Raw genomic sequence first — 23,944 nt, forward strand, 5'->3', positions numbered from 1 at the left:
GTCTGCGCAGTGCCTTCCACCAAGAGGGGGAATTCCCTTCCCCTCTAAGGCGAGCTCCAACGGTTCCCCGAAAGAGCCCCCCTCCCCCTATGTAGAGGCTACAGTATTCCCCGAGAGTGCTCCAACGGTTCCCCGAGCTTCGTCCCCCCCACGTCCGGTGAGGTCGTTCCTATCCCCATATGTGGGGGGATCTCGGCGTCCCTGGATGCGCCGGCCGTTGGTTGCTACCGTTCTCACGCGCCGGGAGCGAAAGCGGGAGCGAGGGAGGCGGCGGCGAAGTTGCTGGTTCTTTGAAGCTGGAGGCCGGGAGCGAGGTGCGCGAGGTGGTGGCGATTGATCTGGTTGGCAGCGGGGGCGGGCGTTCCGGCGACGTTGCTGGTGTGGGGGGTCGGCGGCGCGGGGCTAGATCCACGAGCACCCCGCGCGCGGGAAGCGGATCCAGTTCAGGGGGGAAGAAGCGGCGCGGCGGGATCTGGCGGCGCTCGCAGAGCTCATCACCGAAGCCTCCCCGCAAGAAGCACCGCGGATCTGCGAGGTAATATTCTGAAGCTCGTTGTTGGAGAAGATGTCATTGCTTGCATCTGGGTTCACTTGGCCGTCCAGATTTCGGGGAGCGGAGTGGAATGGGGGCTTCTGCTTGTGGGCGTCCAAAGTGGAAGAACATGGCACTTGGCAAGGGATGGGATCCTGATTCCTGCCCTTTCCCGATTGGTCGTGTACTATCGCTTGATCTGCTCTCATCCTTGCCTGCTTCCTGCTTCCTCTCCTGAATATACTCGCTCACTAGGCTGGCTGGTTGGCTGCAGAAAGACAAATCTCTATATAAATGTGTTGTTGAGTAGTACTAGATAGCAAGAACGCAGTACATATATACCAAGGAAGGAGCAAGAGAAACCAGCATCATCATCCTTCATCATGACAATTAGCCCGGATGCATAGCAAGAGGGTGTGCATGCAGTTTAATACTTGCTCATAGTTGTAGTGGGGGACATAGTAGATCTAGGGATTGATTTAGCTTTACCTCCTTGGATTGATTTTGCTGGGCTTTGTGCAATCCATATTGCTGAACATGGAAACACCTGCAATGGCCTTCATTAGGGTGTCAAGGTTACCCTTTTCAAGTTGACATATATATTAGTATGGTTGTATGTTGACATATATAGTTGCAATGGGCTCGGATCGTGTTATATATTAGTATGGTTGCATGTTGACATATTTCAAGTATCATATTGTATGAACTGAACTCGTGTGGGTGTCATGCTACACCTTATTATCCTGTTTCATTTCGGCTGAGATATAAATGTCCAATCTTATATGTGCCTAATGAATATGAATGCTGCATGGTTTTGCTTATTTTTTCCTTTACTCCAATGCTTGCTATATGTCTACTGTGAGATATCTTGGTTCCTTTTCTATCTGTTAATGGCAGAGCTTGTGGGCGCCAGGTTTTGTCATGACTAATATTTTTGCAATCCTTTTTTTTGTCATCACCGCTTTGTATGCTTGTTGTGCAGCACATTGATATCATTGTTACTACCGGGCATCCCGAAATATGCATGCCATATCCATAGGTCATGGGAAGCCACTGCCTCTAGCACCATCGAGGATTGCTTCCCACGGCCAGTGAACATGCCCTTCCAAGCGGTTGGACAGTTCTTCCACTCCCAATGCATGCAATCTATGCTCCCCAACATACCCGAAAACCCACGAGTGCTGTTGAATGCAAGGAGAGCCGCGACATCCGTCGCAGTAGGTGTGCGGAGGTACTGCTCCTCAAAGAGCTCAATCACCGCTGCGCAAAACCGGTTCAGAGCCTCCAACGAGGTGGACTCTGCGATGCGCATGTACTCGTCAACCGCATCGGCCGGAACACCGTACGCCAGGATGCGTAATGGCGCGATGCACTTCTGCAACGGGGATAGACCCATTTTCCCCGTCGCATCAGGCTGGCAAGAGAACCCAAGGGTCCCTCGCCGTCACGCTTTCCATGATGCGAAGGAACAAGGCACGCCTCATTCGGTACCTACACAAATAGCATGAGTCAGCAAACAAACCTTTTCCCCCTATGCACAACGAGAACAAAAAATGACAAGTACCGGCGACGGAAATGAGCATTAGTGTACACCGGGTTCTCTACAAAGTAGTCCGCCATGATCCTTGCATGCCCAGAACCATGTTCCCGGTCGATCACGATGTGACCGGGAACGGAACCACGCCTCCCGCCTTCCCGGCGCCTTGCTTCTTCTTCGTGGTTCATGTGACCGACGACGGCGGTGTCGTCATCGTCGTCGATCAGTAGCCTGGCTCTACTGCTGCTCACCCACTGGAAGATCGCGGCGGCGGTGAGGTTGTCATCTGCCATAGTGTTTGTGGTTCACAACAGATAGGATCAACTGAGTGGATCAATACGTTTGGGTTGCCCAGCGTCGATTATATAGCGGCTACAAGCTTGCGATGGAAGAATCTTCCTCCGCAAGATTCAGCCAAGCTTCTGTCACAAGCCTCCGACTTCCTTCCAACACAAGTTACTCCCGTATCATGACAAATGCACAGCAGAACGGGTACGATTCTTCCACCACAAGCCTCTGAATTACATAATTAAATTTTAATATGAATTAAAAATTAATAACAAATTAATTGTAAAGCAAATATCAAAATGCATGCCGAAATTAAAATTGTTACTGTTCATTTATACAAATACGCATCGCGTATAGTCCATATACGTTGTGTTCGAATGAGAAATTCAAATGAATAAAAAAAGATGGTAGTTGGTTTAGGGGGAGTGTATAGAGAGAATGGTTGGAGAGGAGGAGTTATAGGGGGAGGAATCTTTTAAGGAGAGGTAGTAAAAAATAATAAAATGTACATTTAGGGGGAGTTGGATGGGGGAACTATTGGAGGAAGCCTAAGGAACCAACCCAGCAGATGTTTTTACCATACCGCATCACAACCGCAATCGGGACCATTTACTGTGCCTCAGTATCACCCTTGGTGCGTAGTCCGAGAACAGCGTGGTTTTCTCGTAAAACAACGTGATTACGGAGTAGCTGTGCCCACAGACGGCGTAGAAGCCGGCTCGGAGGACACGACCCAGAGCCCCGTGCCATCAACCTGGTGGTGGACGGTGGGGATAGGGCCCACCTCTGCCACCGCGCGTTAGCCCGTTTAGTTAACAAAAATTTTCACCCAAAAATTTTTACCTCCCCTTTAAATACATACATGTAGTATTAAATATAGTTAAAAAATAAAACTAATTGCACAGTTTGAATGTAGACGAATCTTTTGAGTCTAATTAGTGCATAATTAGCCATAAGTGCTACAGTAACCCACATAATTAGCCTTTTTTATTTTTACATTTTTCAAAAAAAAATTTACATAAATATATTTTTGGATTTAGGTTTTACAGATCTAGACCCCAACCGCCCGGCAGGGGGGCGGCAGGGGGCCTACCGCCCGGCAGGTGGGCGGTAGGGACCTATATGTAAATAAAAATAAATTTTTTTTGCGCAGAGGTCCTTGGAGGGAGCCTGCCGCCCCCCTGCCGGACGGCAAGCCCCCTGCCGCCAACTGGTGGGGCGGCAGGGGGCCTGCCGCCCGGCAGGGGGGCGGCAGGCTCCCTTCTCAAATATAAAACTGCAACCCTTCCCTCTGCGCCCTCATTTTCTGCCCACGAGATCCAGAGAGGGGAGAGGGAGAGAGGAGGGGTGAGGGAGGTAAAAAAACTGGCGAAGCCCTGCAGGATTTTTGATCCGAACCGCAGGTAACCAATATTTCTCAACTATTGCAGCATAAGGCAATGTCTGCCTCCAATTCTGTTGGATTTTCATGGACCGAAGAAAAATCCAGTATATTTCTTGAGATCATGACACGTCTTGTAATCAGTAAGAAGTTGGATCCATTAGCGGATGGTACGATAGAGATGGTGTTGTCCAAATTAGTTGAGTTTAAATATTTGATATTGTTTCGAGGTATTACAATGCAAGATTTAAAGGAATACCTGCTAGAACGTAGGAAGATATACATGAGGGTATGTGAACTAGCGAATCATCAACATGTTATTGGATTCTTACAAACTACTCGTAAGATATGGATGCGGCCAGAGGTGTATGAGATGCACATTAAGGTAACTCTTATTCAGTTCTAATCACGTCCGTTATTTGTAATCCATATTTACGAAATAGTAAAATTATTGTGTAATTATATGCTAGGATTACCCCGAGGACACGGAGTTGATTAACAAATCGATACCAAATTTCAAAAAATTGGTATGTATCTTCGGTGGAGTTATGCCGCAAACTAGACGAAGGAGGTGGAAAAGATCTTCGGGTCATAGTTCTCGGCCTCCGCAAGAACACGTGACCGGAGGTTCGTCAAGTCGTGCTGCACCACCTCGAGCACCTAGTTGTGTTAATTAGGATGACGATATGGATGACTTTATGCCCCCCAAATCGTGGCCTCGAACACCTGATGTTCCTCCCCCTGTACATGAAAGTAGAACCATAAAAGAGAGAAAGGGAAAGTCAAGAGGTTCGTCAAGTCAAACTGCACCACCTCCAGCACCAAGTTCTGTTAACTGGGATCACGACTTAGATGATTTCATGCCACCCAAACCATGGCCTCCAAGAGATGATGTTCCTCCCCCTGTGCGTGACTACCTAGATGATTTCATGAAATAATGTGTAACATATATTGTTCATCGGTCTAGATTGTGAAGCAAATTGTACTGAAATAATTTGGATTCTTCAGTATCATGGATGTGTACTCATTTAGCTATCTTCTATGTGTCACATTATGTGTCCAAGCATTTGGGGCTAGCCAATTTGATACAATGAACGATATATAAATATAACGTTAAACAAGATACCACATAAGATATTACATTAAAGGTTACGTTCATTACAACCAAATTCTATAGAAATACGCACTGCCAACTAGTTAAACAAGACATTTAGACATAGTACATACACAATATACTTAATTTCGTACACACAAATAAATGCACAACTAGATGCGGCGAATTCTTGTAGGTGGAGCCGATCCATCCGTCGGATTCCTGGAAGGTCCAGCCTCGGCAGTAGCATTGGGTACTGATAGCTGTGGGCACTTCTTGTAAGTGTGACCGTCCGCTCCACACAAGTTGCAATGTTTTTTCTTCTTTCCAGCCTCGGCCTTGTCCATTCCGTTCCGGATACGACGTGTCTGCCTTCGGCCTATGCCCCGCTTCGTAGCTGCATCAGGGATGAGAATTGGATGGAGATTTTTTTGAGTGAATGGGCCTAGACTACCAATGCCGTATATCTCATGACATCAAGTCTGTGCTGTGGCTTCTTTTGTGAAATATTGAGAAACATATGACGCAACATCTAACCCAGATACAGAAATAGCCGCGATGACATGGGAGCATGGTAAGTGATGCACCTTTGGCTTCTGACATCGGCAGAACACCCTCCCGTCAATGGTTATCAAAACTTCTTGAATTACCCTTTGTCTGCGGACACCCTGTCCGGTCCTGTCCCTGCATGATACCTCAAATCTTTGCTCCTTTGTGCCCATCGATATGACTGAGTGAAATCGAGCCTTTTCAACTTTTTTCTCCATGTACTCATTGACCCTTCTGCAAAAATGCACTCCTGGATCATTAAGTAAGGGAGCGGCTGATGTGTATCGCTCCCGAAAATACCTTATGCATCCATACATGATGAACTCAACAATGCCAACAAGAGGAAATCCACGAACACGACGCATTACCATATTGTAACATTCAGCATGGTTGGTCGTCTCGATCCCATAACGTCTCCCATCTGTGTCATACAGAAGTGACCATTTCTCTTTAGGTGCACCATCAATCCACTGTGAAAATGGCTTAGCATGTCCAACTAATGAATCTGTAGAACGCCTCCTGCTGGATGATGAGGCCTGGCTCTTAAGCAATTCAGCACTCATGTCATCAATTATAACCCACAAAGCATCAAACTTCCTCTGCTGATTCTGAGTGCACAATCGCTTGAACAAATTCATCAGATCCTTATTCTTGAACCGCTCATAAAAGTTAGCAGCCATATGCCTCACACACCACCTATTGACAACATCTGGCCATATAGGAGGTGAAAATTGACTACCTTCTTGGAGCTGCCTTATAGCTGCAAGTAGACCTGCATGCCTATCACTGATAAGACAAACATTAGGCCTTCCAGCAACAACGTGAATCTTCAGACATTCAAGAAACCAGTACCAGCTTTCTGTGTTCTCATTCTCAACAAAGGCAAAGGCAATGGGAACTATCTTCTTGTTGCAATCAATTCCGATTGCCGTCAATATTGTTCCCTTATATTTCCCTGTCAGGAAAGTGCCGTCAATACACAGAACAAGAAGGCAGTAAATGAATGCCCTCACACATGCTCCAATGCAGAAGAAAGCTCGCAGCAGAATGCTTGGCCCCCCTGACAAGCACGGTAAACTGTATGTATCAAAAACACTTCCAGGATTTCTTTGCACAATTGCTTCAAGCATACGAGGTAGGTTGTCATATGATGCTTCATAAGTGCCAAATCTCATCTCAAATACTTTTTGTTTAGCTCGCCAAGCCTTTGCATAGCTGATCACATACTGGAAATTCTGTTCGATGTCCCTAATTATCAATGCAGGCTCATAATCCATTTTGTCAAGAATCACCCCATACATCTTCTTAGCCACGAAAGTTGATGTGATATTACGATGATGTCCCACTACACCTGTCATTCTACAAGTATGTGGTGTAACAATTGAACATTCCCAGTGTGTCTTGAACTTTCCCTTGTATGCATGCACTCGCCATGTACAGTCTCTATCTGCACACCTCACCTCGTATTCTTTGCTGCTAGACTTCAGTACTCTGAATTCCTTCCTCAGAGATATAGCCCAGAGCTTCACAGCATCCTTCACATCCTCAATGGTACGATACTTTGCCCCTTGTATGACCTTATTCACTCTGTATTCAAACTCCGGACATCTAATATCTTGTACCACTGGATTACCAAAACCCTCTTTACGCCATTCACCTAGCACTGGGAAGCGCTCATCGTCCTCATCGTCTGATGAGTCCCCACATTGCTCTATTATTTGTGCATCCTGGTCTTCTTTCTCCATATCCTCCACAATTCCAGGTATCCGCTCGCCTTCATCTGCTAAACCTTGTGGTTCTGGTTCTGGAGCTTGCACGTTCTCTTCTTCTTTATCCTCTTCCATCTCTTCATTGCAGTCAGATGTTGTGTGTGTTGACCCTTCACCTAAATCACCGGTCTTCTGGTGATTCTGAATTACCATTGCGAGAGGCCACCCACTTTCAAGAGCTGTGTGCATGTAATGTTGCCATTCTTCCGTACTATTTATATGCGTCAACTCCCAGAAATCCCCATTAGCTTCCCAGGAAGTCAAGGTATGAACCGTAAGCAAATGGGTCTTTGAATTCACATTGAACATCTTGTGAAGACATTTCCGTATGGACTCAAAACTCCTCTCTAGGGGTTTGTCTAGACTGCACTGTCTTCTTTCCAATGCTGATAGATTTACTCCATAGGAATCATGAGTAATTCTATAGAAGTCACCGTAATGAACTTGAAATGCCACTTTGCTCGACATATCTGGAAGTGCAAAGACTTCATTTTAATTAATCTAATATCTAAAAATATACTATGCCTTCAATTATAACCACTAATCTGAACCCTAAGTTTACAACAATAAAAAATACTAATCATAAAATTAAATAAAAAAAATCTGGAATGACAAAGATGAGAAATATTGGTTACCTGCGGTTCGGATCAAAAATCCTGCAGGGCTTCGCCGGTTTTTTTTACCTCCCTCACCCCTCCTCTCTCCCTCTCCCCTCTCTGGATCTCGTGGGCAGAAAATGAGGGTGCAGAGGGAAGGGTTGGAGTTTTATATTTGAGGAGGGAGCCTGCCGCCCCCCTGCCGGGCGGCAGGCCCCCTGCCGCCCCACCAGTTGGCGGCAGGGGGCCTGCCGCCCGGCAGGGGGGCGGCAGGCTCCCTCCAAGGACCTCTGCGCAAAAAAAATTTATTTTTATTTACATATAGGTCTCTACCGCCCACCTGCCGGGCGGTAGGCCCCCTGCTGCCCCCCTGCCGGGCGGTAGGGGTCTAGATCTGTAAAACCTAAATCCAAAAATATATTTCTGTAAATTTTTTTTTTGAAAAATGTAAAAATAAAAAAGGCACCACCTACAAGGTCTACAGGCACCACCTACAAGGCGGTGTCCATCACAGCCCCGCCGCATTCACACTCGGCAGGAGAGGCTTCCTCGACACGAGATGGAGACTATGAATAGGAGAATAGGGCGATGTGTAAAGGGATCCCATCCTTTGAGACCCAGAGAGCTCAGGAGAGGAGAACGGCTATTCATCATGTTCGGTAGGCTGGAGCTGGAGTGGTATGAGAGAAAAACACTGTTATCTGGCTGGTGGCTGGAGGGCTGGAGGCTGGAGGGCTGGAGGCTCAATCCACCAGCCGAACACAGTGATTACGGATAACCAAGAACTCATAGGACGTAGGGTGTTACGCTTCCGGACGACTTGAATATATCTATATCCCTGTGTCACCCATCTCTGCAACCGAACGAATCTTGCTACATGTTACACCTCTGGTCGGATCTCTAAATGGGGTCCCCCCGAATCCCTGCTTGCGGTACTCATCCACCATCAATAACCCTTTGTTAGCATAGGCTTAATAGCTCATGGTAAGCAGGATTTTTTTTGGATAAGATCCAATTTGAGCGGCTTTTGAGGGTTTCTCACCGGAGTTTAATCATTTAACCATTATTTTAGAGATTTTATCCCAAAATGAGGGATTTTTCAAATTTTAAACTCGAGGTCTAATCTAGCCATTAAATTAGAGATTATTTCATATTTCTAAAGAAAGAGCCGCGATGCATTTTGACACTTATTTCCAAATAGGGAATTTGCTTCAAAAGCTCGAGGGCTATGTGACGTGTCCATCTAGAAGATGTTTTTAATATTTTGGAAGGTGAAAACACTGGTTTGACTCTCAATCTAATTCTTCGGTTCAACCTGAGACTCGGGGCTACTCTATATAGAGTGCGATTTTTATCGCACCCCACGAAAAGATTATTTCTTGATGATTGAAAGATATTCGGAGCAAGAGAACCTCATAGCCTCGTCACAGTAAGAGAAATACTTGGAAGACATGGTCCAAGGTAAATATCATAACAAAGAACTCGTAAATGTTTCCAGAAGTACTTGAAAGCCTGCATTAGTCGACTACGAAGAGCTCGGAAGCTCGTCGGACCGGAAGCCACGGGACTACTAACGTGGCATGTATCTTTCTACCTTATGCCTTCTTTTAAAATACTCAGATACTAGTAGGACTAGTTGATATAAAAGAGAACTACTTGGGTATAGTCCGAGGAGGACTCTAAGCTCATACCAGGCTAGGATACCTGTAACCCTCCGCCCAGACTATATAAGACATGACAGGGACACCTCCAAAATATATTCCAACATCAAGCAATGCAAACCACCAAACATGGCATAGAGTATTACACTATTTTCTGAACTTGTCTAAATCTTGTGTTGTGTGCACCTTCGAGTTTCTGATCTCAGCGAAACCTTTCCTACAATCTACTACCTCGGGGTATCCCCTCGGTAGGTTGATAATAAAAACACCAACACTTGGTGTGGATTCCTATTTAACGCTCTCTCTCCTCCACTTACCATATTTTTTCTCCACTTATTATGAAGACACCACCTCACTCCAGCTCAATGCACAACTTGATAGTGTTTATCGAATCGATTTTCATGTTGACACTAGACCTAGCATGAGACCTGATTTCTTCATCTCTCTACTCTCTCTCCCATTTATTATGATACCACATAAGCTAAAAATCTTATAAGATAATATACTTAATGCTATGCAAAATAATCCTACATGCAGGGTGGGATGCCCTTAGACTACTACATTGCCAACAAAATTGGGCAAAAGTCACTCTCTCAAAACCTTCCAAAAGCAGACACCTTGTATTCCATCTGCAAACACCCTCACTACTACAAAACTTGTCATTGCAAACGCCTTAGCACTGCTGGTTTGAACCAACTGGTGGTGACAATCTATCGATCACCGCCGGGTCTAGATGGAATCGGCGGTGATAGCAGACATCACCACTAGGTCGTATTGCGGACTGGTGGTGATACCTATTCTATCACTGTCGGTCGACAGTGATGCAATTCCCCCCTATTTTTCTCTTCCTCTCATTTCCTATACCGGTTCCTCTCTCTCTACCTGGGTCCCCTCTCTCACTCCAATCCCCTCCCATCCTCTCTCCCTCCGGATCCCCTCCCATTCTCTGTCGTCGCTGGTTCCCCTCATCCACCATGCCTGTTGGCTCCCTACCTCCCCCACCCCTCTTATCCCCGCGCCTCCTTCCATGTGGAGAGGTGCGTGTGGCCGCAGTCGGGCGGAGCTGGCTCCCCTCCTCATCCCTCACCGCCAACTCCCACACGCACCTCCCTTTCTCCGCCGCCACCACGCCGGTTGTCCCTTCCTGCCGGCTCCCCTCCCTTCGTCTGCCACCTCTCCCTTCCCGCCGGCTCCCCTCCCTTCGCCCGCCTCCCCTCCACCTCTCCTCTCTCCTATCTCCCTCTTCGATGAGAGGCCACAGCAACACGGTGGCGGCACGAAGTAGCACGCGTGGCCACAGTGTGGAGCCGTGTGTGGAGCAGCGATGCTCGGGGAGGTTGTGCTGGCCACATCCGGAGCTGCGGTGCTCGGTGCGGGATGCGGAATATAGCACGGCCCCCAGCACACGACAGCGGCAGCCGAGCAACAGTGGCGCGCGAAGCAGGACGATGAAGGCACGGAGCACGGCGACGACAACCTATTTTTTTTGTTTTGTGATGGAGGCAACACCGCCGGTTTTGGAACTGGCGAAAACCGGCGGTGATGGTCCCCTCCATCACCATCGAGCTAAATCCAGCCTCCCCCTCCCCGCCCACCACCACCACCCACACACACACCAGCCGAGATGAGCATTTTAAACCAGCGATGATGGGGCATTGGAGTACTGCCCGTAGATAGCACTACACCACAACACCAAATTAACGACAGGAGTCAGTTGGTAAAAGTGCAATATTATCGATGGACAATCCGTAGGTAAAACTTACCAATGAATGGTCCGTCGGTGATTCTTGTTTTACAGATACATTATCTGTCGGTAAATGTATTCATATTTATCTGTAAATGATCTGTCGGCAAATCTTTGTACTACATCGAACCGTCAGTCGGTAAAAGTAAAATCCATTTTGGCGCCGGTTATTTCTAAACTTTTGATATTGCGTGTGCACGCGCGCCCACCAATTCTAGCCCATCTGGCCATACACACGAAAGAAGAAAACCCTACCTCCTCAGCCGATTCCTGCCTCCCGCCGCACACAACTAGTGCCGCCACCCGCCCACCTCGCACGCGCGCCCGCACCGCCACCAGGACCTCCTCGCCGCCGCCCGCCCTACCCAGCGCCGCCGCCCGCCCTCATCTGCGGCGGCTGCCGGCCGGGCCACGACGACCCCGACGAAGGCGACGAAGCCCGGGTGCCGCGGCGTGGCGGAGAGCACGGCGACGACGGTGGCCGTCCTGCCGCCGCCGCCTCCCCGCAGCCTGTCCTTGTATACGCTGCCGTGGCTGCCCTTCCCGTGGCTGCCCGCGCCGCCACCAGGACCTCCTCGCCGCCGCCCGCCTTCGCCCACTCGTCTGCGCGCACAGCGCACCTCCTCCTCATCGCCACCCGCCCACCACACTACAGCGCCACCCTGCCTCCTCCTCACGCACGCGTGTGCCCCGTCTCCTCCTCGCTGCAGCATGCCCCGTCCTCAGAACCCCCTCCTCGCCGCTGTCCACCCCGTCCTCGTGCCTGCATCCCGCCCAAATCCCCCAACTGAGCTCCGGACGCAACGGATCGAGCCCCTATCCCGTGCCTGCAATTCCAGATGCAAATCAGGTTGTCGGTGTTGTCCCCCCAAATCAGGCTCTCGGCATTGTCCCCCAACTGAGCGCTGCCTCCCCAACCATGCTGCTATCTGGAGCTACCTGCAGCATTGCTGCCCTCCTGAAGTCCAGTTAAGGTAATAAAGCTATGTTCTTTTTTATATAAAATGCTACATTAATTGTTTGAAATAGATTCGATGTTATTTGATAATCTAGTACACTGCTTTAGGTCAGTACAGTACAGATCTATAGAATAGGCACCAAATTTTGCTACTTAGTTTTGGGAGTTTACAAATTTCCTCTTCAGCAGGAGACTGTTTAGGACTGTGTTCACTCTGCAGGACAGAAATTAACATAAAAGATTTGCTCTGTAGGTAAGATATAATATTCCATGTACTACAAATTTCCATCTTTCTTTATCATTGTTAAATTTTTGTACACTTATATTGGGTTGCCTCTACAATATTGCCAGCAGCTTGCACATCGTTTTGGAGCATCTACAACACTCATAGTAGCCAACCTTTGTAGCTGAGGAGTTATTAGGTGAAGGAGCTTGTGTGTTAAGGTAAGTTTTTTTTCTCTAGTACCTATTACCGCTTGTTGCATTGCCTTTTATGCTTACTGTTTGTTACATTGTTGAGCTATCTGTTGTGCAATTGTTTAGTGTTGAAAGATATAATTTGGAAGTAGCTTGATCTCCATAAAGACGGATGGATAAAACTTGGATCAATAGTGAGGCTAGGTACATCACAACTATTTCACAGATGCGAAAGTAGTGTCAAGTTAATATGTGACTTAACTTAATAAATTGCATGTAGGCACACAAGGGCATATTTGCAAGGGGTGAACAGTTTTTTAGCTTATGCATTTACAGTAGGAGGCAAAATATTATGCCCTTACATAAAGTGTATTAACTCATTTTGGAGAGATGCAAGTGATGTACGCGAGCACTTGATATGTGATGGGTTTGTAAAAGGGTACACAACATTGAATTTACATGGAGAAGCAAACCCTTCTAATGTGAATCATGGGAATAGCTTGTGGATTAGATGATAGAGGGGATTTTGAAGACAACACTTCTATTCAGCAGCCTAGTGATGAACTACAAGAGATTCATAAGTTGGTAGAAGCAAATAGTCAAGAGTTGTACCCTACATGCAAGAATTATACAAAGCTTCGTTTCCTCATTAGATTGCTTCATATCAAACTTCTTGGAGGATGGACTGATAAAAGTTTTGACCTATTGCTTGATTATTTCTGTTGGCTGATACAACATGTTGATTATTTCTGTTGGCTTCTGCAAGCAATTTATCTAAATTCTCATTGGCTGCTAGAGTGATATTGATGTACTCTATTTCAACCTGCTAAACTGAACCAAACTGTTAAGCAATTTATCTGCAGCTTGAACTCTATTGTTGGATCTTGATTATTTCTTCATTTGTTGACTCATTAATTAGTATCAGGCTGATTATTATTTCATATTGTTCTTTATTTTCAGGAACCACTAGGCGCTGCTAGTTAACTAGCATGCTATTGCTACGCTGACATATAGTGGAAGTAGCAAAATTGTCAACATCAAGCCAGAAATTCAGATGATCTTTTGGAAGCTGTGGTGATTTCAGTGGATCTTTTGGGGCTGTGATTTTGGTGGAAGGATGAACCTCTGAATATGATGTCTTTTGTAGAACAAATGCCAATGGTTGTGCAGCTAGACTATAGATATATGAACTGCTAGCTGTTATCTTGACTCATGGCTTGTATGGATGATGTGCTGCTATATATATATTCATCTATGAAGAATATGTCTGATTATGTGGAATACATGACTATGTTGTATGGACAACTCATGGAATTGAATGTTGTCTCGAAATATATTGAGACCTTGTTATCAATGAATGATCTCATTGTACTAATTAAATTACAATTAAAGGATTTTTTATTTTTTTATAATTAAAATTATCGCGTTGGATGGTCAGTCGGTAATAAAATTTTTAACATCAAACTGTCCGTCGGTATAACTAGTCACATGCAGTCCGTCGGTAAATGCTATTCGAACGGTTGGTCTATCGGTATAAGTAGAGTCCGTCGGTAAAAGTTTTTACTGATGGGACTAGCGCCGACGGGATCTGTCCGTAGGTATAAGTTTATACCGACGGACCGTCCATTGATATAACGGCTTATAACGACGGACCGTCCGTCCCTGTTTCGGTGTTGTGGTGTAGTGTAGGTAGACTTTACTTCAAACACTATTGATGGGTATGTTAGGCATCTTTTTTACATGTGAAAAAGGACACATTCTCATATGTAATGTAATGTAATGTACTACTAATAGTTTAGTGGTTCATGAGCTCTGAGCCTCTGAAGGTGACCGGGGTGTGGACACGGACTGGCATGTCCGGTTCTGTCCAAACATTAATGTGAACTGACGTCCACAGCCTAGTTTCTATTTGGCAAGAATCTTTTACTCCCTCCATTGGACGAGGAGTGAACGAACCTTGAAACTGACCATTGATAAAACTTGAGCCAGATATAATTGCACTTTTGTCGAAATCTGTACCAGGATATATATGCTTCGACCCCCTCTTCACTCGTTTTTTTCTTCTCTTGTGAGTTTCAAGCCTGGAGCTCTCATTTTGTTGATTACATAAAGTTCAGATGCCTGGACTTGGAGATACCGGTGAAAGGTTTAATAGTCAGACGATGTGAAGTGTGTGGCTTCGGCATCCTGTGCCAGCCAACCTCTTTAGGAAGAGGCTCCCACTCTGTGTCTGGCGGTATCCAAGCGAGTCAAAAAGAGGCAAACAGTCGCCCAAGCGCTCGCAGCAAAGAAATGGATTAAAGAAATCAAAGGTGGCCTTGCAGTTCAGGCTGTCGTGGAGTACCTGCAGTTGTGGCATAGACTCGAATCAGTACAATTGCAAGATGCTGTCTCTGATCAGTTTGTTTGGCGTTGCACCGCCAGTGGAGAGTACACAACGAAATCAGCATACAAGATGCTGCATCAAGGCTCGACAACCCTGCACGGTCACAAGCTCATCTGGAAAACTTGGGCCCCATTGAAGGTTAAGTTTTTTCTCTGGCTTGCGTTCATGCGAAGACACTGGACCGCCGACGACCGACGGCACAGGCACGGGATCGCAGAGACGGTGGCTGATTGCCGGCTGTGCGGTCAGGAGCCGGAGACATGCAAGCACCTCTTCATACATTGCTCCTTCACCAAGCAACTGTGGGTAAACATTCTTGCTTATTTTGACAAACTTTGCCCTGATCCTAGAGCAGGAGTAACCCTCCAGGATCGCCGGGAGGAGGTGCGCCTCCTTTGGGCAAACGAACACATAAAAGGTTTTGACACACTCTTCGCACTGGTCACTTGGGAAGTTTGGAAAGATAGAAATGCAAGAATCTTCCGCATGGCGTGCTTGCAACAGAGTCAACTGCTCTCCAAGATAAAAGCTGAAGCCGAAAATTGGGTCACCGCAGGAGCAGCAACACTGGGTTGTCTCGGGGGAGAGTAGTTCACTATCACTAGTCTCTCATTTTTTGTTGTTCTCGTTACGTGTAATACAAAACTAAATTGCATGGAGTGCGCTCTAGCGCGCTGTAAAAACTCTTTCTTCTATCTTAATACAAAGATGCGCAATTCTCTTGCGTATTCGATAAAAAAAACCTCTTCAGGAAGGATACAATTTTAGAAACAGCAGACTTGTGGACTGACTAGGCTTTCGAATTGTAGGCAAATCAAAACCCTCATGAATTAGTTCAAACATTGTCAATAATATCCGTGCAAATATTTTATTATTAGAAGCTGCAACAGCCAACAGACATAACCAACTAGCCTAAAGATCAAAAAAGATCGGTGTGTGTGTTAACCAAATTATAAAAGTCAGCTAATCAAGGCAGAGCAAGAAATGCTCACTAACCATGGGCGAAGCAGCAGGCGTGTCATACATACGGTGCTCTGTTTTTAATCCTTGCTACAATGATCGAGTGGTGTAGAGAACTAGGAAAATTGGCGCGCTAACGCCGCGCCTGCAGGTGATGAGTGTATATGGTCATGTGGCATGCGCTCGTTTGCTGTAGTGCACGCAGGAGGTGCCAAATACGACAAAGATGATTCTACCTCAGCATCAGTGTTGGAGCAAGTTTGGGGAAAATTTATATGTAGTTAAGGGCGATGTGTTGAGGGCTTGAGGCCATGGTGAGCTTGTGTGTAGCTGAGGTAGATTGGGTCCATATTTTATCAATTGTGAAAGGTAAGTGTGGAATAGTACGGGCACATGTGTTTGTTGTGTGAGTGTGACAGAAGGTAATCAGGTCTTGCTCCATGGTAGTATGGCAATACTGTTTCGTGCAGTTATATACTGTACAGTGCTTTGGTTGATGGGCTGCCTGAGCGGGCAGTGCAATGTTGTTGCCACCTATGTGCACTCTGCCAGGCAAGAAGGCCACGGTGCTAAATTGTTAAACTAAATTGTGAACCTAGTAACAGCAAGAGCGAAGCACATGCCAATAATTTACCAACACGACAGCTATTGCAGGCTGAAACTAATCACTATAGTAATAAAATGACAAAAACGAAGGCCTTACAACTGATCGCATGCAATGGAACAAAATATAGACACCCACAAAGAGCACCTCGTACTGTTAGGATAAGAGCATCAGCCAGAGCAATCACAAAATGAAAGAAAACTGTTGTGGGATTTCTAGGGGACCCACTGCCGGGTGGCGGAGCGCATCCGCCTATTCCCAGAGAGGGAGTACTCGGGAAGGTAACTAGGCGATTGGGCTGATCTAGCTCTGAGACAAGCACACAAGAACACACGATTTAGAGTGGTTCGGGCCGCCGGAGCGTAATACCCTACATCCACTGGGAGAGGTATTGATCTTGGTTGTGTATGAATCTACCCTCTGCCGGGCCTTGGCTTTTACCCAGCCTGAGTTTTCCTTCTAGCGGGCGCCCCCTTTTATAGACCAAGGGGTGCGGATACATAGGATGTTGGGGCCCCGACAAGTGGGCCCAATGTGACTGTGCAGCATACTGCGGTGAGTATTTAAATGGCTACAGTGGTTACGAATCTTTCCTCCGATATGCTTCCATGCCCTGCTGACCCTCTGACGAAGGGTGGTCTTCTCTTGTCCCGTCAGCAAGGTGCCCGTTGGGGGAACGTAGCTTGCGGCGTGACCTGTTGAGGCTATTATGTAGGCGTCATAATGGGTGAAGCCGAGCCGTCGTATCCGTCTGTTATGGCAGACTGACAGGCGCGGCGTGGGCGGCGCCAGCAGCCCCACTATGCATCTTGGTAATACGTGATCAATAGTGCCCCCTGGTCAAAGAATCGCCTCGGCTTCTGCTACATCAATGCGGACGTCCTCCTACTGCAATGAATACAGCGGTAGGTGAACCTTAATATGGAGACCAAACGGCTTTATATACGTGTCTGTTCTTACAGACACGTGGCGGCTCCGGACCACCCCGAGGCGGAGTGTCGATTGCTTCCCTTGGCGAGGGGTCCGGTTACTATACCGGGGGTCCGAGACCCCAAAAAGGGGGGTCCGGGATTTCGCGGGGATCCGGACCTCCATGGGAGGTTCGGAGCCTCCGGCTGTTCGGGGTGAGCGCTTGCTTCTTCCGGAACACGTGGAGCTCCCGGACCTTTCCCAACCAGAGGACGGGTCCGGGACCGTTGTCGGGTGAACAGGGCTTCCGGACCGCAGGGGTTCGGCTGCTGGACGTAGTTAAAGATAACTACAAAGCTCTTCTTGCCTAGACACAGCAAGAGGGGGTACCCCAGTCTTGGGGTACCGACAGTGGCCCCCGGGCCCACCTCGGGAGAGGTACGAACCCGCGGGTGGGTCCTACTATCGTGATGTGTTTCCACACAAACTTGATTGCGTCGGTGTGCTCATGCAAAGAGCGGGTGCCCCGGACCCCTGAGGCCGGTACACCGGTTGCCTGGTTCAGGTTCTAGAGCGCTCTCCGCAGGGCGACGAAGGTGTATGCTTAGGGTGCGGAACCAAGCTAAGCGGCTACACGGACCTCGGATCGCTCAGGGAGCAAGCACCACTTCCCGGAACCGGCTCTTGGCGACTGTGGGGAGCAGTCTCCGCCGGAGCGGGCCACCGGAGTGGACTTGAGTCGACCGTGGCGAGCGGTCTCAGCCGGAGCGGGCCACCGGAGTGGACTTGAGTCGACCGTGGCGAGCGGTCTCCGCCGGAGCGGGCCACCGGAGTGGACTTGAGTCGACCGTGGCGAGCGGTCTCCGCCGGAGCGGGCCACCGGGGTGGACTTGAGTCGACCGTGGCGAGCGGTCTCCGCCGGAGCGGGCCACCGGAGTGGACTTGAGTCGACCGTGGCGAGCGGTCTCCGCCGGAGCGGGCCACCGGAGTGGACTTGAGTCATTGCTGACGATCCGATGAAATATATCACCGGATCTGAGAGTAAGATGCGAGAAACCAAGCCTTATACTAGAAGGGAGCTCGGGACCTCTAAAGACAGCAGTCTCGGATACTAGAGTACTTTGTAACAGGGTAGTGAAGTACGTAAACTTATGGTACATTACTAGGCTAAGCTACGTGGAGCTTCTCTACCCCAGGATACGAGTACTACTTCTCCGGAACAGGTCCTTAGGGGTCCGAACTGCCTTCCAGCTTGAAGGGGTGTCCCCACCTGGCCTCAAGCCAACAACTTAACTTGGATTGTTAGCAATAAAAGGAAGATTCTGCTTAAGAGGAAAGAAATAGTTAAACCAAGGCGAATAAATGTAATCAAGGTGGAGCCTAGATAAAACTGAGAAAGAAAATCTCCTTTATTATTGTGGTTGTCACGGTATATATCAGAGGTTGGGATTACGAGGTCGGACCTCTACCGCTCCGGACCGTTGCTTGCCTGTTTGTGCGATAGGGCCAGAGGTCGGGTTTACAAGGTCGGGCCTTGACCGCTCTGGACTCACACGTAGGCGCCACGTTATTACAAAGGAGGAATTTCCTCAGTCCTATTTTAGGAGTAACCTTCGGCTATATTCTATACAGCATGTCCTTCTCTGATTGGAAGTGGTACCACTATTCCTGGGTTCTTCATGGTCGTCGGAGGTGAAGGCGCCCTGGATGTGCCTGAACTGCATCATCCAGCATCACCTCGGGAGCTCGGGGGGCTACTCCTTGCCTAAGAGCTGTCATATGCTTAGGTAGCATGAGACAAATTCTTTGGCTTTGAATGGAAGAGGCCCCCTGCCACCGCCGTCCGCCACCGGGAGCCATCCCGCCCGCCACTCGCTGCGGCAGGAACTGGCTTTTCGGCCTGGCGCAGTGGGAGAATGTGTGCTCGTATGGACGAGCACGGAGTGTGGAGAAGGGCGGTCGTTCGCCGGCTTGTCCTTGGTGCTCGCGCCAGGGGCCCCCGCGCCTAGCGGGGTCCTGTCTGCAGCAGTACCAAGCACCCCGGGTGGTGCCGGAGACAGTACGATGACACGGCCAACTTCCTCCGGGATGGCCGTCGGCTCTAGGCTCCATGTTGAGAGAAAGCCTTGAGCCGACGCCATGCCGCCGCAGAGGAAGCATGGCCATTGCTTGAGAGAAAACCTTGAGCCGACGTAGGGGCGGCAGCGCCCAGCGGCACCTCCGCTGTGCGTTGCTGCGCCGGCTCTGAGGTGTCGCAGTGGCGACGCACAACAAACGCCGCTGCCGTGCGCCGCCGTACCGTGGGCGTTGGCGCCCTAGTGCCACGGCATGTGGCGTGGGTGACGCCCTGCCTTCCTTCATCTTCTCATTCGCTGTTGCAGAGGATGAACACAGCCCCAGAAGCCTGAAGATCTAGCCAGCACCTGACCTCCCCACGGACGGTGCCAAATGTTGTGGGATTTCTAGGGGACCCACTGCCGGGTGGCGGAGCGCACCCGCCTATTCCCAGAGAGGGAGTACTCGGGAAGGTACTAGGCGATTGGGCTGATCTAGCTCTGAGACAAGCACACAAGAACACACGATTTAGAGTGGTTCGGGCCGCCGGAGCGTAATACCCTACATCCACTGGGAGAGGTATTGATCTTGGTTGTGTATGAATCTACCCTCTGCCGGGCCTTGGCTTTTACCCAGCCTGAGTTTTCCTTCTAGCGGGCGCCCCTTTTATAGATCAAGGGGTGCGGATACATAGGACGTTGGGCCCCCGACAAGTGGGCCCAACATGACTGTGCAGCATACTGCGCAGAGTATTTAAATGGCTACAGTGGTTATGAATCTTTCCTCTGATATGCTTCCATGCCCTGCTGACCCTCTGACAAAGGGTGGTCTTCTCTTGTCCCGTCAGCAAGGTGCCCGTTGGGGGAACGTAGCTTGCGGCGTGACCTGTTGAGGCTATTATGTAGGCGTCATAATGGGTGAAGCCGAGCCGTCGTATCCGTCTGTTATGGCAGACTGACAGGCGCGACGTGGGCGGCGCCAGCAGCCCCACTATGCATCTTGGTAATACGCGATCAATAGTGCCCCCCTGGTTAAAGAATCGCCTCGGATTCTACTACATCAATGCGGACGTCCTCCTACCGCAATGAATACAGTGGTAGATGAACCTTAATATGGAGACCAAGTGGCTTTATATACGTGTCTGTTCTTTCAGACACGTGGCGGCTCTGGACCACCCCGAGGCGGAGTGTCGATTCCTTCCCTTGGCGAGGGGTCTGGTTACGATACCGGGGGTCCGAGACCCCAAAAAGGGGGTTCGGGATTTCGCGGGGATCCGGACCTCCACGGGAGGTCCGGAGCCTCCGGCTGTTCGGGCTGAGCGCCTGCTTCTTCCGGAACACGTGGAGCTCCCGGACCTTTCCCAACCAGAGGACGGGTCCGGGACCGTTGTCGGGTGAACAGGGCTTCCGGACCGCAGGGGTTCGGCTGCTGGACGTAGTTAAAGATAACTATAAAGCTCTTCTTGCCTAGACACAGCAAGACGGGGTACCCCAATCCTGGGGTACCGATAAAAACAAACTACATAGAATGGGCACACGACTGGCAATGATATGATGCAAATAAGATTCGCATGCATACAACACGATTAAAATAACAACAAAATTCGTTGCAGAGCCTATCGCCAGAAGGGGAAAATAGTCGCAGCAGCCAGAGGAGTAAAAGAAAATATTATAGCTGAGAACAGGCACAATAGAATAATATAAACACAGAAAAAAAGATCATTATACTTTGAAATTGATAGACACCAACAGAAGCGGCACCGGCCCCGGAACCACAATGGCTAGAGCACAGAGGTGGATCTTGGCACAAAGAAAGAAAAATATTCCATCATCATATTATTCGTATAGAGAAAAACACAAGTAAAAAAAAAGAAATGCGACAACACTGACAGCAGCACTGGAAATAATAGTAAAAAAAGCAAATCTAAGAAGCCGAAGAGGGGAAAATAAGTAAAAAAAAACCTACAATAAACAACAATAGAAAAGGTGGAAGAAGAAAGCAAGGCGAGCAGGCAGGAAATGGGTAGGAAATCTTAGTGCTCAGCAAAGATAAATTGAAGAAAAAAGGAACAGGAACTTACGAAGAGGGAAAGGAGCAGTCGGCGACCGAACCCATGAGGCCTATCCGGTGGAGCAGTGTAACGAAAATGCCAGGCGGGCAGCTGGGAAAAGGCTGGCAAATCTCAGAGGTGACCAGAGAGGAGAAGAAAAGAAGAGAATGCATCTAATCGGCGGCACGGAGGACGACCTCCACTCGGCGGCGCAGTCAAAAAAAAATGACGCATAGGTGGGAGATGGAAGCGACGCCACCGACGAAGGGCGTGGCGATGTGGCGTGCGGAGTACGCAGTCCTGAAGCAGGCCACGATCCAACCACGAGAACGAAAGAAGCCCAAAATAATAGGCAGACACGGACGATGCAAGAGACGGCGCACCAAAAAGTGGCCTAGGCAAAAGCAGGAGACACAAACATAGCTAGAAGCCGGCAACACACGTCAAGCACATAGAAGACACAAAACAATTGAAGGCAGACAGCAGAGACGTGGAGCCATGGAATTGGCAGAAATATCACTTAGGCCTCCGGAGGCCACGGTTTGGTTCGGCGATATAGAGTTACATATTTATAAATATGATACGGTGTTGTATTGTTCCTCAGTAGCTTGCACGCTAGCTGTGCAGACCATCCAGGACCTTGTGCAGCCTCCTCTCCGGCGAGCGTCACCGCCGTCCACCGGGCGGAGTCACCGCCGTCGGACGCTGCCGTACTCGCGTCCTGCACTCTGCTCGCTTCGACAAACCGCCTGGCGCCGGGGCTTCGCCGTACTCGCGTTCTTTCTGGTGGGAGCATTTCGTTGGGCTGGGCCTGGCTATTTCACTGCTAGCTGTAGATGTCTGGCCGTGAAGTCGTCAAGTACAGGGAGAGCATTTTTGTTGGGAGCATGACTGGCATTTTGTTAGAAGTCAAGTAGGCTCAGCCCAACAAAAGGCTCCCACCAGCCCAACATTAGACATTTTGTCATTGCTAGTCATCGACAAATGTTATGACTTAATTCCATTTTTTAAGATTTATACAGTACAACTTAGACAATCACAATACACACACATTTATCTCTATGAACGCACAAGCGCAATTCCTTCTATGAGCATCTTCGCAGACCGAGTCGGTAAAAGGTGTCTCGCTATCAACAGGAACATCGCTTATCACTGAAACCAGAACGCCTAAATTTTAAAATATTCGTTACAATAGGAAGTCGAACCTATAACCTAAGGCGCTACCGAAACTCCTGTAACCAGCCTCCAAGCCTTTTTCTTAACTGGGTTTATTCCTCGTAGATAAAGTCTGTGTTGCCTTTAAGAAAAGAGAGACATGTTTTTTTTTGACGGAGAATAGGCCTACAACAGTGACGGAAGAAAAATAAGATAAGTTTTCACTTTAAAGATGTACACTCAGAGAAGCCTTCAACACAAGAGCAGACCCCATCGACATACACATACACGCAATATGTTGTGCGGGTCTAAACTCTTTTTCTTTGTAATATTGGTACGCAGCCTGGGTATTTGAGGGAAAAAACACGCAAATTTCAAAACTTGGCTTGGATTAATATTATTTCTGAATCGTACGAAAAATTAATAAAAAGAAAGTACAACGGCAATACGGCACCAAAGGTCCAGCGTGCGTGCCGCGGACTGCACCCGATTGGCATGTGTGTGCCGTGCATCCTCAAACTCCCAAAGCTTGCCGTGACAACTGACAACCAGGCGAATCAGCCTCTCTTGAGTCTTCAGTCGTCTTCAGTGAAAACTTAGTTGCATCGGATGTGAAAGTCTGTTTCTCTGACTATCCTATGTTGGTGATATGCCCAAGAGCCCATCATCGCAATACGGTTTAAAGGCCAAGTAGATATTGATCCAAGAGGGATTAGGGTTACTAATGGGCCTATGAGATAGAAGCCCATTAGTACGCCCTATATATATGAGGGAGGGGCTAGGGGGGCGATGACCTGAGCCGCGCCACCTCCCTAGCCGCCGCCCTCCCTCTCTCTCGGCCGCCGCCCTTGCCGTGCGTGCGGTGCTAGCACACCGACGCCCGGTGTTTCATCCCCGTACGTGTGGACTCCGTGGAGGCGCTGCTGCGACTGCTGCGCTGATCGGCTGCTGGGATCAAGTACGAGGAGCTCGGTTCGTGGGACGTGATCGACTACTTCCTCTACATCGACGCGCGACTTCTTCCGCTGCGCTGCGCGTCCAGTGGTGACGATCTATGATCTTCTACTCGCAAGTATCTTGGGTTTATGCGGTAGTGATGCTAGCGTAGCCTACCCGTTTCCCTACAGTGGTACCAGAGCCATCTTGCGTAGTTTTTGGTCTGGATCTTTTGCATATAGGTGATATGTTGTTGTAGTAGATTGGATCTATTACTTTTGCACGGTTTGATTAGATCAATTGGTCATAAGGGATTAAAACTGGAGCGAGTTGATTGCGCGGCATGTGACAAAAGATTAGTTTG

At 48.5% G+C, this 23,944-nt stretch overlaps 2 long non-coding RNA genes across 3 annotated transcripts; one reads left to right on the plus strand and one right to left on the minus strand.

The window, feature by feature from the left end:
- The first annotated feature begins 11,555 nt into the window (after positions 1 to 11,555).
- On the plus strand, positions 11,556 to 13,905 carry LOC120711513. Of its 2 annotated transcripts, none has more exons than XR_005690302.1 (4): positions 11,556 to 12,124; positions 12,298 to 12,361; positions 12,460 to 12,552; positions 13,486 to 13,905. It is a non-coding gene; the product is annotated as an uncharacterized LOC120711513 (long non-coding RNA). The 2 variants fall into 2 exon arrangements; XR_005690303.1 differs by having other exon boundaries at positions 12,463 to 12,552.
- Positions 13,906 to 16,621: 2,716 nt separating this feature from the next.
- On the minus strand, positions 16,622 to 21,080 carry LOC120713883. Its single transcript, XR_005691313.1, has 3 exons — positions 20,955 to 21,080; positions 18,671 to 18,672; positions 16,622 to 16,676 (listed from the first exon to the last, which is right to left on the minus strand). It is a non-coding gene; the product is annotated as an uncharacterized LOC120713883 (long non-coding RNA).
- Positions 21,081 to 23,944: the final 2,864 nt, after the last annotated feature.

This window comes from Panicum virgatum, chromosome 6K (genome assembly GCF_016808335.1).
Source record: "Panicum virgatum strain AP13 chromosome 6K, P.virgatum_v5, whole genome shotgun sequence".
Taxonomy (NCBI): Eukaryota; Viridiplantae; Streptophyta; class Magnoliopsida; order Poales; family Poaceae; genus Panicum; species Panicum virgatum.